Source organism: Myodes glareolus, chromosome 3 (assembly GCF_982192425.1).
Source record: "Myodes glareolus chromosome 3, mMyoGla1.1, whole genome shotgun sequence".
Lineage (NCBI taxonomy): Eukaryota > Metazoa > Chordata > Mammalia > Rodentia > Cricetidae > Myodes > Myodes glareolus.
This window is the reverse complement of record NC_142028.1, coordinates 9,097,486-9,110,344: the sequence shown is the minus strand read 5'-3', so window position 1 is coordinate 9,110,344 and position 12,859 is coordinate 9,097,486. Positions and strand designations below refer to the sequence as shown.

At 42.4% G+C, this 12,859-nt stretch overlaps 1 long non-coding RNA gene across 1 annotated transcript in view; it reads left to right on the top strand.

The window, feature by feature from the left end:
- Positions 1-12,009, top strand: part of LOC146895353 (uncharacterized) — a 44,819-nt gene extending 32,810 nt beyond the window's left edge. Inside the window, exon 4 of the long non-coding RNA XR_015737397.1 lies at positions 7,028-12,009. This is a non-coding gene — a long non-coding RNA (uncharacterized LOC146895353). The remainder of the gene's footprint in view (positions 1-7,027) is intronic.
- Positions 12,010-12,859: the final 850 nt, after the last annotated feature.

The window sequence follows — 12,859 nt, the reverse complement described above, 5'->3', positions numbered from 1 at the left end:
CACCACGACCAAAACAACTCTTAGAAGAAAGTGTTTATTTTGGCTTACAATTCCAGAGGGCCAGCGTCCTTCATGACCATGACGGCATGGCACCAGGCAGCAGGTATAGCAGCCCAAGTGGGTTGCTGTGCGTTCCCTTCTGGAACTAAAAACAGGAAGTGAAAGTGAACAGGATATGTACAGTCTTTAAAGTTTCAAAGTCCACCTCCAGTGACAAACTTCCTGCAACAAGGACTTGCTTCCTATCACTCCCATCCCCCCACACCGTGCCACCAGCTAGGGACCCAGTGTTCAAACATCTGGAGCCAGCAGCAGACATTCTTATTCGTACAGCTCTGGGGGCTCTCTGTATTGTTCCCTTCAGGAGGCAATGCTCTAGGCTCTCCAAGGTTGTCACATCTTGAAGATTTATTTGAATCTATACTGCACGGAGCTGGAAGCTCACCCTGACAGGAAAATGAGGAGCAAGCCGTGTGGCATGCCTTGGCAGCCATGCTGGAGTGGAAACTATTCAAAGCTGAAGCAAGTCTGGCACGGGCTGAAGGAAAGGCAGCAGCTATTCCCTGACAGATGATTGGTCCAGGAAAGTCCTGGGTCCTCTGTCCGAGGTCTAGAGGATCGGTACCAGACCCAGACAGGAGGAAGTATCCTGGAACCACGTCTGCTTCCTGAGCATGGAGAGAATGACAGCCACACAGGCCAAGTTAGAAAAGGAACCCCAGCGTCGTGCCCTTTCCATCACGGCGTTCCTCATCCAGAACCCTTCGTGTGGCAGGGCCAAATGCCAAGAGAAGGAAGGGCACATCAGAAGTCTTAAAACCTGGGGCCTTGGCGAAGACTACACACAAGGCAGGCAGAAACAGGGTAGGAGAGGCCCCTCTGTAGCGGCAAGGACTTAAAGCTGCTTTATGATGGTCCCTAGGAAGTATAAATGCTTTCCTTCATATATGTGCTTGTTTGGTGAAAAGTTACTGTTTTGTTTTGTTTCGGTAAGGCTATGGTTTTGCCTTGAACCCTCGAGGGAGTTGCCCAAGCCCTCCACCAACGGCTGTTAATACTGCCTTCTGGGATTGAAGATAACATTGGGCCACAGTTTGTAACAGCAATAACCCCTTTCAGGTAGCAACAACAGAACTCCAGATCCTTCAGACACACACACACACAACCAAATGGACAAACAGAATGGTTTGGAGTAGTGGGAAGGTGCAGTGGTCAAAGATCACGTGCAGCCCTGATGACTGGAGTCTGATGCTTGGAACCCATGGTGGGAGGAGAGAGCTGACTCCCCAGAGTTCTTCTTTGACCCCCATACATGCACCTACATACAGATTGCTCCTCCTTCTACACACACACACACACACACACACACACACACACACACATGCACACACGCATGCGCACAGGGAATAAATATCTAAAAAATGGAAACAAGGATTGTCCTAAGCTCCTGTGCCTGTTCTTGGGGAACAGAGAATGTATGAGTTTCTGAAGGGCCACAGCTGTGACTATTGCAGGTATTTCCCGACTGACACACAAGGGCACACACAGTGACTTCCTGCTGTCCCCCGAGAGTGAAGCTGAAGTAAAATTGATTATTCATGAGACTGGGAGGACCTCACAAGGATGAGCTCATGGGACAGTCATGGAATGGACACCGCGGGAGGTCTAGGACAGACCCCAGCACCCCCTTTCAGGGAAGGAGCTCCGTCTAGGACGCAGAAGTGTGTAGTTGCCCACCCTCAGAATTGTGGGATGGGGATGTATGATATTGCCATATGATATTGTTGTTGATTACTTCAGAACAAAGAACAGGCTTTCACCTTTGAGTTCTCCATGCCTAGCATGGTACCTGGCCTGTCAGATAACCACCAGGTCCCTGTGTTGACTGAGACCAAGAGGAGGAATGGATGCTATAAGGACTGCTATCCCTAAGGCAGGAAGAAAGGAAAGAGCCTTGTGACAAGAAAATAGTTGGGGGACACTTCTGAGAGAGTGGCATGCTGTCTACAGGTCCAGAGTCTTTCAGGAGGGGGCCACTTCAGTTTTGGGGTGTCCTGAACGGGTAGTATAGGGATGCTGGTACCCGTATTAAGATGAGTCACCTAATTCATACGGCCTGCTTTAGCACTGGACAGAGCCCCCTGGACATCTAGAAACTGTGTTTAAGCTCTGATCTGATACCACAGAGACTTCATAGAAACTATGTCATTATAGAAACAACCTTGACCTTTCCCCCTCTTCAAATGCCTGCCTCACCTGCATTCTGTCCAAATGTGCCATTCTGTACTCTCCTTCCGGTTCTTTTAGGTAGACAGCCAGACTGGGCTGAGAGTGGATTGAATTTCCATCAACAATCTAATCGCGGGCCCAGGAGGGATGCTACATGAATACAAGACCATGCCACAGCCCATGTTTCCTTTAGACCAATCTCCACCCTTACACCAGGACCTCTCCTGTGAAGGGGAGAGCAATCAAGAGATTGAAGTCAAAATCTAGACAGATTAATTTGGAGGAGCAAAGAGGGAGCCTGAGGCCACTGGGTCTTCCTTTGTGGCACAAACTTACCAGTTCCTCTTACTTTCTTCTTTATGGTCTGAAAGATGGTATAGGCTGTTTATGTATTTGTTCTAACTTGGATATTTTTAGGAATATCTTTTCCATATTTTTTCTACCTAGGGTAGCATCTGCTCCTTCCCCTTCCATTCCCTCTTCCCACTTCCATGGATTTCATTCTACAGTGCCAAGGAGCCAATGATAATCAACGCAGTGTAGACTAAGAACACACACTGAGAATGCCGTAAGCATTCCAAACCACCAGGGTCTCAGATGCAAGCCTGGAGCTTGCTAGCCAGCTTCCCCTGGTGATCATGTGACTCTCCTCAAACTTGTTGGGGTTGCAGGGGTTGCTATACCCATGGGGATGATTCTAGGTCCTAGAGATCCAAACTGTGGTCCAAATGCTTGTAGTGTGTTACTGCCTAGCCTTCTCTCCCCACCCCATCTGCCAGACTTCTTTTGTGATGCAAATCAACAGATTTACAAGTTCTTGAGCTTAGGATGTGGACATTGGTCTTTGTTTATCTGGTTTCTATAACAAATTATCTTGAGCTGGATGATTTTTGGACTTAATTTATGTGTGTGAGTGTTTTGCTGTAAGTATGCATGCGTACCTGGTGCCTACACATGTCAGAAGAAAGTATTAGAGCCTCTGGAACTGGAGTTACAGATGGTTGTGAGCCACCATGTGGGCGCTGGGAACTGCATCTGGACTCTGCAAGAGCAGCCAGCGCTCTTAACTATAGAGCCTTCTCTTTAACCTTGAACTGGGTCAGCTTTTTGTTTTTTGTTTCTGTTTTTTCCTTTTCTGTTTTTCAAGACAAGGTTTCTCTGTGTAACAGCTCTGACTGTCCTAGAACTCTCTCTGTTTTTTAGGCTAGCTTCAAACTCAGATCTGCCTGCCTATGCCTCCAGAATGCTGGAATTAAAGGTGTGCGCCACCACCACCATCACCTGGTTGAGATGGGTAATTTTATAAACGACAAAAACTGATTGTTCTGGGAGTCTATGATGAACACAGACAGATCGTGTATCTGGTGAGGGTTCTCCATTTCTGCAAGCTTACATGATGGAAGGGACATGGGGCATATAGTCCATATGTGTGTGTGTGTGTGTGTGTGTGTGTGTATAAAACAATTTTTAAATTTAAATATATTTTGAACATATTCTTCCTCTCTGCCAAGTCCTTCCAGATCTTCTCCCCCTCCCTACACACCCAACTTTAAGTTCTTCAAATCAACCAAAAACTCATCACAATGACAAAACCTTCTAAAACCAAGAAAACAAAAATAAAACCCCTCCCCCAAACAAAACAAAAAACCTACCAAACTGCAATCAAATAAAAGTACACACACACACAAAAATTGTGGAATCTGTTATATGTTGGTCAACTTCTGGACCAACTCCAGTCAACCACTGGAGTGGTTGACATGCCCAGTGTTACCCCATTGCCCCCGAAAGGTAAAATGACAATTTCGTTGTTTGACCTTTACCCCAGTGACTAGGTTTTCATTCATTCATTCAGTTTTTAAAAATATAACAAAATAGAATATAATAAAATAAAACAAATGTATTTATTAATGATAAACTAACAAAAGGGAAAGAGCCCAGCAAAAGGCACAAGAATCAGAGGCTGCTCAGTCAGACACTCCGGAGTCCCATAAACATTAGCCTGGAAGCCTTTGTACACACGAGGAGGACCTGGTGCAGGCTGTGCAGGCCCCAGGTTTGCTGTGAGTCTTGCTCATGTTGATTTAGAGAGCCTTGTTTTCCTGGTATCCACTGTCCCTCTGGCTCACACAGTCTTTCCACTTCTTGGTTTCCCGGCGCTCTGAGGGGGGGGGGGGCTTTGATGGAGACATCCATTTAGGGCTGAGTGTTCCAAGGTCTCTCACTCTCTGTGTCTGTGAGCCTGTGGGTCTCTGCTGCCATCTGCCACAGGAGGAAGTTTCTCTGATGCTGGCTGAGGACAGCACTGACCTGAGTGTAGAAGAATCCATTAGGAGTCGTTTCATCACTACCCCCTCCCCTAGCATACCATGAACCCTCTTGTTCCCATTTGTCTCCTGTACTGCTCAGCCATGGGTTACCAGTGACAATGTGTCTGCCATTTCCCTGATATGTCCCCACTCACCCTCTTCCCCTATAAAATTCCCATACCCTCTCGGCCCCGCCCTTCTTTGATCACACCGTACTATGCTCTGTCATTTTGTGACTTTTTGCAACTTCCAGCCGATTTATTTATTTATTTATTTATTTTTGATCTTGTTTCATTCTGTGGTATGATGTCAGACATACTATAAAGAAATTACACCGGGAGGTATTTCTGAAACATATTTGAGATTTATTTTTATTTTATGCATGTGGGTGTTTTACTTGAATGCACACCTGTACACGACATTTGTGCAGAGCCTGGGAGAGCAGAGGAGGGTGTTGGAGACCTTGGAACTGCATGCCAGATGGTTGTGAGCCGCCACCTGTGGGCGCTGGATGCCACGTGGGTGCTGGGCATCGGCGCTACAGTGAAGTCAGCTTCAGAGCGTGGGTGAGCGCTGCCAGAAAGAGCTCAGGTTCCTTAGGCGTTTGGTTTTGCATTAGTTTGCAGCTATGCAGTGCACTTAGGAAAGTTTCACCAGTGCTATATTTCTCTTGTAGTCCATCGTTTAGTTCAGGCCTCACATGCAGTCCTGAGCCACAGTATAGGAAGCTGTGCTGCTGTGTGAAGCCTGCTCTGGCTTCTCCTCGTCTGCCTGTGAATCCTTTTCTGTAAGTGTGTGTGTCCCAAGGGGATGTACCTAAGCTTGGAACTCAATCTACTCAGTACCATGGGTCTGGGTCTGTGTCAGTTGTGTGGTGGTGGAAGTGGAGGATGTTAGGCATCTCAGATGCCCTGCTCTCCACGTCCATTCTTCTTTGGGGTAAGTCTAGTGAAGACTTGGCCTCCTGTATTGTGCAGAATCCTGGTCTATCCTGGTGTTCCTATGGATTTAAGTTGTTAACTTCTGCCCCCTTGGCTCCTCTTGAATTTGATTAGGAGTTAGGTAAGGCTTCACGCAAAGGAAAGGACATCTGAACTTGGCTTTGAAGAATTAGTAGAACTTTTCCGGGGTGACAGAAAAATTGTCTCTGGTAAGAAGGATAATTACTGGTGGCATGTTCCCCCTTGTCTTCATGGTAGTTAGGGAAATTTAGACCTCAACTCCTATGTATTTGCTCATCATGTTTAAGGCTCCAAGTAAATATGATTAACTAGATATAATGCAACTTTATGAATCCTTTTTTAATGTGCAAAGTAAATATTTTTAAACAGGAGAGCTTGATTTATTTATATTTTTAATTAAATGAAAATTACAGATAAAAGATGTTATACAAGTCAGCTTCTTAGGAAAGGAGAATATTGCATTGTAATTAAAAGGAAGCCTCAAATTATAATTAGGTTCGCAATTTAATTATGACTAGAATGCACCATCCTTATGCGCACTGACACCTCACTGATACATAACCTTTAAAGCATATTTATTATATTTCCTCCAAGATCTTAATCTGTGGACTAAATAAAGCTCTTAGGTTCCTAAGAAGTATTATAATTCATTACAATGTTTATTTGCTTTGCTGGAAAAATATTACATTTTAGAAGTCCTGTTTTGACCATGGATGAGTCTTCATACAATGGCGAGCCCCAAACAGTGTAATACTCTGTAGCAGAGGTGCCTTCTGCGAGGGCAGTGTCCTTGGTTAGGATGCTCACGCTTCAGTGTGTATCTGGTGCTTACTTCCAGTTGAAAGAACTCCAGAGCTCCAGCATTAATTTAGAAATTACCTATATCCAGAAACAAAATTCCTATTATAGAATATCAGTATTCTATCCATGAATGAGATTTTAAAAAGACTTGGGCTGCTCTATGTATATTCCAAATTTATAAATTATTTTTAATGTTTAAATATTTTTAAGATGGAGTCTTTATGTATTTGCATCCTTAATTAGGTGAGATGACAGATTATATATTTATATTGGTATGTACGAAGCTGCTTGGTGGAGTTTACTCTGCTGTGAGCCTGGTCAAGTACATTCACTATAATTAACTTCCAGGGGCAGCATTTGACACTTCCTGCAGATTAGGAAACAATAACTTTCATAGTAAAAATGATTTAGTTGTAGTATAATGTGTTCTACTAGAAATGTTTCAGATAAAGATTCCCAATATGCAATTTCTGTTAACTTGATTTGCAAAGTATTGTGTGATTAAAAACTATTTGAAGAATTGCTGCTTTAGCTTATTATGACACAGAACCCACTTGACATAAATGAAGTTTTCCCCTTCATCTGTAACAGTCTGAGTTCCTAGTCTGGAGATTTTCATTTTAAAATGTTTGTTAGTTACACAATTGAAATGTATATGCCGACAGACAGCGTATGAGATAAGCTTTTCCTAGATCTTAAATAGTGTGTGTTGGCTCTAATTTACTACAGGTATTACACCGATCAACCTTCATGGCAATGCAAATAGAACACACGCCTTCATAAACGCCAGAAGAACAAAGTGACAGGGCCTGATCATCTAAAACCAGCTCATTTTCATCCTACTGAGTTTGAACTGGCGTTCTTCACTTAGCCCCTCCTAACTGAACCAATTTTCACCAGACAACTTCTCCTAGATGAACTGAATGTCGACAAATGGCCGGCCTCCGTGGTCCTCTGTACAGGCAAAACTCTCATTGAAGTCCTCATTGCTTTTGAAGGAACTTCAAAGGTCCATTGAAATCCAAAACTTTCCTTGAAGTTAAGTCAAGTTTTGCCTGTTTTAGGGCCTGCAGGATTTCATCCCGAAAAGCCTCAGTGGTTAACAAGGAGACGACATGTTAGCCTGGTTGGATCGTCACAAGTGGGATTCGGTCTGACAATTTTGGCTCCATCAGGGGGTTTAAAGCATATTCAGCCGCAGAAATGATAAAAGGATTCCCCTACCTGGTTTTGTAACACAATGGCTGAAAGACCAGCAGGTATTTCCAAGCAGATTTCAGTGTATATCCCAACCTGCTGCACCAGCTGGGTCTTCAGCGGCTGGAACTGCCCCACTGTGGAAGCATTTAATCCCCCGTCAAAGTCATTGAGAGTGCCAATCCAGGTGGCTATGCAAATTGGCCATGTCCTTAACCGCTAAGGTAATTTGAGTCCCTCTGGGCGAGTCCTGCTCATAATGACAGCCAACACCCATGTAGCATGTTTCAGTTCACAGGGCACTTTCATGTACACTGACACAATTAGTGCCGTGACATCCCAAGAGATGAAGCAAAGCACGTTCAAAGGAGCGGATGACTTTGGCAGCGTTATACAGGTTGTAAGTGGTGAGCTGGGATTTGAACCCAGACACAGCGGCACAGTGGGCTTTCCATTCTGCTACAAGTAGCTGTAGTATAGACAATTATTCATTCATAGATCTCAGCTCACAGGACACGAGCTCCTTTGTCTTCCTCATTGGGGCTATTGCGTTTGAAAACAGGACAGCGGGACCAGCTGAGGGACTCGCTGTAGGCAAATGACAGACAGAATAGGTAGTAGTGGGAGATGTTTCCTCTGTCAAGGTTGTGCTGCATGATCAGCTGCCGGAACGAGGCCTGCCATTTTTCAGGACTTTATCCTCAGTCTTTAATGAAAACACATCCATTATAAAGTAGAAAAAAGTGCACTGGGTAAATATCTTTGCTATTTCTACTTCGTTATAACTGACTCAGACGTATTAGCTTTATTTTATATCTAAGCATTGTTAATTTTATACCTAGTATTACAGAAGAGGAGATCAAAAGAGAAAACACCACTCTGGAGTTCCACCTTCATCTCTGGGGAAGGACTTGGGCTCTTATTTGGATGCAGCGGTGTTGAGTGCATTTGGTTCACCCCTGACCTCGGCATGAGCACATTAGCTATTTTCTGTTGCTGGTTAAGACCTCAGGATGAAAGGCGGCTTACCAGAGGAAATGTTTATCATGACTGATGGTTGCAGGGGAGAGTCCATAGTGTGAGGAGGGCATAGTGATGGGGCAGGAAGTTGGAAGTTTATCACAAAGGAAGCCAAGAGAAGGAAATGGAAGTAGAGTAAGATATAAACTTGTGAAGTTCCTCCAGTGATCTTCTTCCTCTAGCCTTCTTTAGTAGGCTAGCCTACTAAAGGTTCCATAGCCTTACCTCAAAATACCACCAACTGAGGACCAAAGGTTCAAATATATGAGCCTTGAGAGACATTTTTCATTTCATCCAGTCCAATGCAGGTGTGTGTGTGTTTAATTTGGGGGACTGAATGTGGCTCAAAGAAGTGAGCATGGATACCAAATTGCTAGGTGATTAACTTTGTGTGTCATCTTGACTGAATGATAAGGACATGCAGGTGTTTGATAAAGTGGTTTTGGATGTATCTCTGGAAGACATTTTTATTTGAGTTGATAAAGTGAGTACTGACAAACACCCCACCATGTAGTTGGATATACTCAATCCACCAAAGTTCTGAATATAACAAAAATACATGGAGTCAGCAAACTTATTATCTTGTTTTAGTTTATGTCCTATTTTTCCTCTCTTTCCTTGAACTGGGACTTTTTGTATTCCTCTTTAAGGCAGTGATGTCCTGCTTCTAGGTACCGTGGGCGTGGATCAGTACTTACACAATTGATCACCCTATCGTCAGGTGTAGCTGGACTTTCTTTGCACTGTCAGACCACAAATAATGACACAGAGACTTCATATTAATTATAAAAGTTTGCCCTTAGCTTAGGCTTGTTCTCAATCAGCTCTTAAAACTTAAATTGACCTGCTTATACTCATTCATGTTCTGCCATTTCTCTGTGTCTGATTGGCAAATCTTGCCTTTCTTCCTACCCGGAGTTCTACTCTCTTCCCAGAAGTCCTGCCTAGTCTCTCCAGCCTATCTGTTGATCATTCAGTTTTTTATTAAACTAATTAGGAGGTGCCTTGTCCAAGACACACCTTCACAGTTTGAAAAAAAAATTCTGCACTTCCTTCTTTTGGTCTAAATAAAAAGGAAAGGTTTTAACTCTAACACAGTAAAACTGTATACAATAAGAACAATTGTCAAATAAAGATTGTTTTCACCATGTCCATTTGTATTTGACAACTATGGAGATAGTATTTTATTACCTGTACTATCTTGGTGAGTTCAGAGTTTTGTACCTAGATCACTATCTATCATAACTTGTATTACTAACCTAAAAAATATCATTTTGAATATTAAAACCTTTTCTTAGATAAACACTTAAGCTTTTATGCCTCTCAGGTTTTATAAACTTTACATCTCTTTTGTAAGTTTCTTTCCTAAATTTGATAGCAAAGAAAACAGTATAACTATCTAGTCTTCAACCTCCATCTGAGATCTGAGGATAAAATATTCCATGAGTAAACAGGAAGTGCTGAGCAAGCAAATTCCAAAACTATAGAAATGACAGCGACAGCTGGCTACCTGGACAGTCACCCAAGGTTCCTCTGTAATGTTGGGGTATCTGTCTCCAGCCTACAGGTCTAGAATATCTGACAGATGTTTCTGTGAAGAAGGAATTTTGAAGGACCACCTTGTCTTGGAAAAGTTTAGCATTTGCTTTCTTTTATGCCCTGCTAGTCCAATTTTGACAGCATATTGTCAGCAGTCAAATCTAGGGCAATTTCTTGCCCAGTGGCTAAATTTGTCACAATGAAAACAAATTCCATATGGAGATTCTTTGATGCGAAGCCACCATCTTTTCTGAAGTATATTGGTGCTACCAGGAGAAGATACAGTTTACTGTCATGAAAAACTGTTATGTTATTGAAACATCTTAAATGTTATATTCTGTAGGTCTCAGAAGTATTCGAAGACCACCTATCCCCCTAAATTACATGAAGCTAAATAAAGCTTATTTTTGTTTACAAAATAAACCCTTACTACAAGTTTGATTGCTATTTTAATTATCCTAAACAGTTTGTAATAGTAGCATTTAAGGAACGGAACTTTACTTTACAATTTTAAATGACTTGCATAAGTATAACACCTTATAGTAAGTTGTAACAAAAATAACCTTAAATTTCTATGAATATACAAACATCAATACTGATATAAAATATTAGTATTTTGAGACTAGTAGTTGCTTTTTAGTTTAAAAGTAGATTCAATAATCTACCCTTTTTATTCTGTTATTCCTAAATCTCCCCTTTTTTTTTTTCTTTTCAGAAAGAGATTCCTGAATCTAACCTCCTTTGTTTAGTTTTCTCCCTGGCCATGACCAATAACAACTTGCAACTGATACTCTAAATGATGATAAACATTCACAATCCATTGAAAGACCAAAAACCACCCACCCCAGCTCTTGAGAATATGGGCATTGTGCTCTCTAGACTGCTTCCCTCTGTCTGAGGGTAAAATAATCTTTAGGAGACCCTGAAAAAAATGGGATTATGATCAAGTCCTGGGAGTGCTATCTGTATCATTTGTTGTCCAATATCTGTGTGATGGGAAAGTGCAGAGCTGGTCTTAAGTCTTGGCTGGAGTAGTCTGTGAGGCTGAGCCATTTCAGCTAGCTGCTTTCAAGTTGTGCTGGAGGCAGAGTTTTGATGAAACTGCAACTGAGGCACTTTGAGAGGCTGGGTCATGTGGGCTACATGTCTACATTGATTTCTGGTCCTTTATTTCTGAAAACATACAAACTTTTAAAGGTAACATAGAGATATGCATTAACACAAACATGGAATGTATGACATGCACAAATCATCTTAAGATGATTCTCTGCTCTATGCTTGCATGGATAAAAGACATCTGTCAACTTTATAAGTCAGTTTGGATTACATAACAAACTGTAATATAAATCTCCATCCATGCCATATGAAAGGATGGCATGTAATGGTAACTCATGAAGACTCTTTAGCCAACAAGATTTATCCTGTCTCATCCAGTCTCAGAGCTAGTCCCATGTAGACGGATCAACATACATGTCACCTGTCTTGCAGCTTTTCTTGGTTTCTTCCTTCATGTCTACAGCCATGATTTTCAGGAGGTCTCTCCCAGTCAATTCTGATCTTTATTAATTTTGAAGAATCCATAGTGTTTGGCTTTCTGTGGAAACAAAAACATGACCTTTCTTCCAATGCAACATATTTTCTGACTTCCGTTCTGAAGTTAAAATATATAGGCTGATTTAATTTAGTGTTTTCCATAATCCAATGTCCCTCAGCAACTCTTATGTTTTGTTCATTAGTCTTTAAAAATTTTAAAGTTAATAAAGCACTATATATAAGGTCCAGATACTCTATATTTCCCACCCTTACTTGGCTTATTCTTTATATATTACTTTACTCTCTGTTTAAAGACTTCATTATTTTCAAACTGCTCTATATGACTGTCTATATCCATTTCCCTTTCTTTTCTTAACATCTAAACACATTTTCAAGCATACTGTACCTGTTCAGAGATTTTTGTTCGATTTTTGTCTTGACCTGACTTTCTCTGCACCTGCAGCCTTGTCTGGCCATGTGAGCCAAACCTTACATGTCTAGGTCATCTGCTACATGGCTCACTTTTCGCATGGCATGGGCAGCTGGCTCTGCCCACCTCAGGTCAGTCCAGCAGGCCACCCCACTGGTTCTGGACTGCTGCTGCTGTTTGGTCTCCCATGAGATCCTAGTCTCATGTCTCTTGGTATGGGCAGGGAGTTGTGCCTACCTGCCCCAGCTCTGGAAAGTTGTTGGGCCCATGCTGGTGCTGTCGGCATTTCTATCTAGTACTGAGTAGCATACCAGATGCTCAAGTGCTTGGTTACACAGCAGGGCCTCTTAAAGGATCACATATCTCTGTGTGCTGCAAGCATTGGGACTGCCTGAGAGATTGTGGTTACTGGGAAGCAGTGAATGCACCTCTGTGTTCAGAACTTTCTTCAGACTTTTTAAGGCCTTGTTTGGGCACTAAATATAGCCTGACTTTCTCTGTACTACCAGTTCCCAAATCATGGCGCAGAGACGTAGTAATTATAAAAACTTGACCTGAGCTTAGGCTTGTTCCCAACTACCTCTTAAAACTTGAACTGTTTATATTCAGCTACATTCTGACGTGTGGCCCATTATCTCTGCTCAGCACTGTGCATCCCATTTCCTCCATGTCTGGTTGGCGAATCTTGCCTCTCTTCCTCCCACAGTCTCTCTTTCTCCCTGGAAGTCCCGTCCATTCTCTCCTGCCAAGTTATTGGTCATGCAATCATTTTAATCAGAAGCTGCCTTGTCAGAGACATATCTTTACAGTGTACAACAAGACTATCACACAAGAGTCAGGCA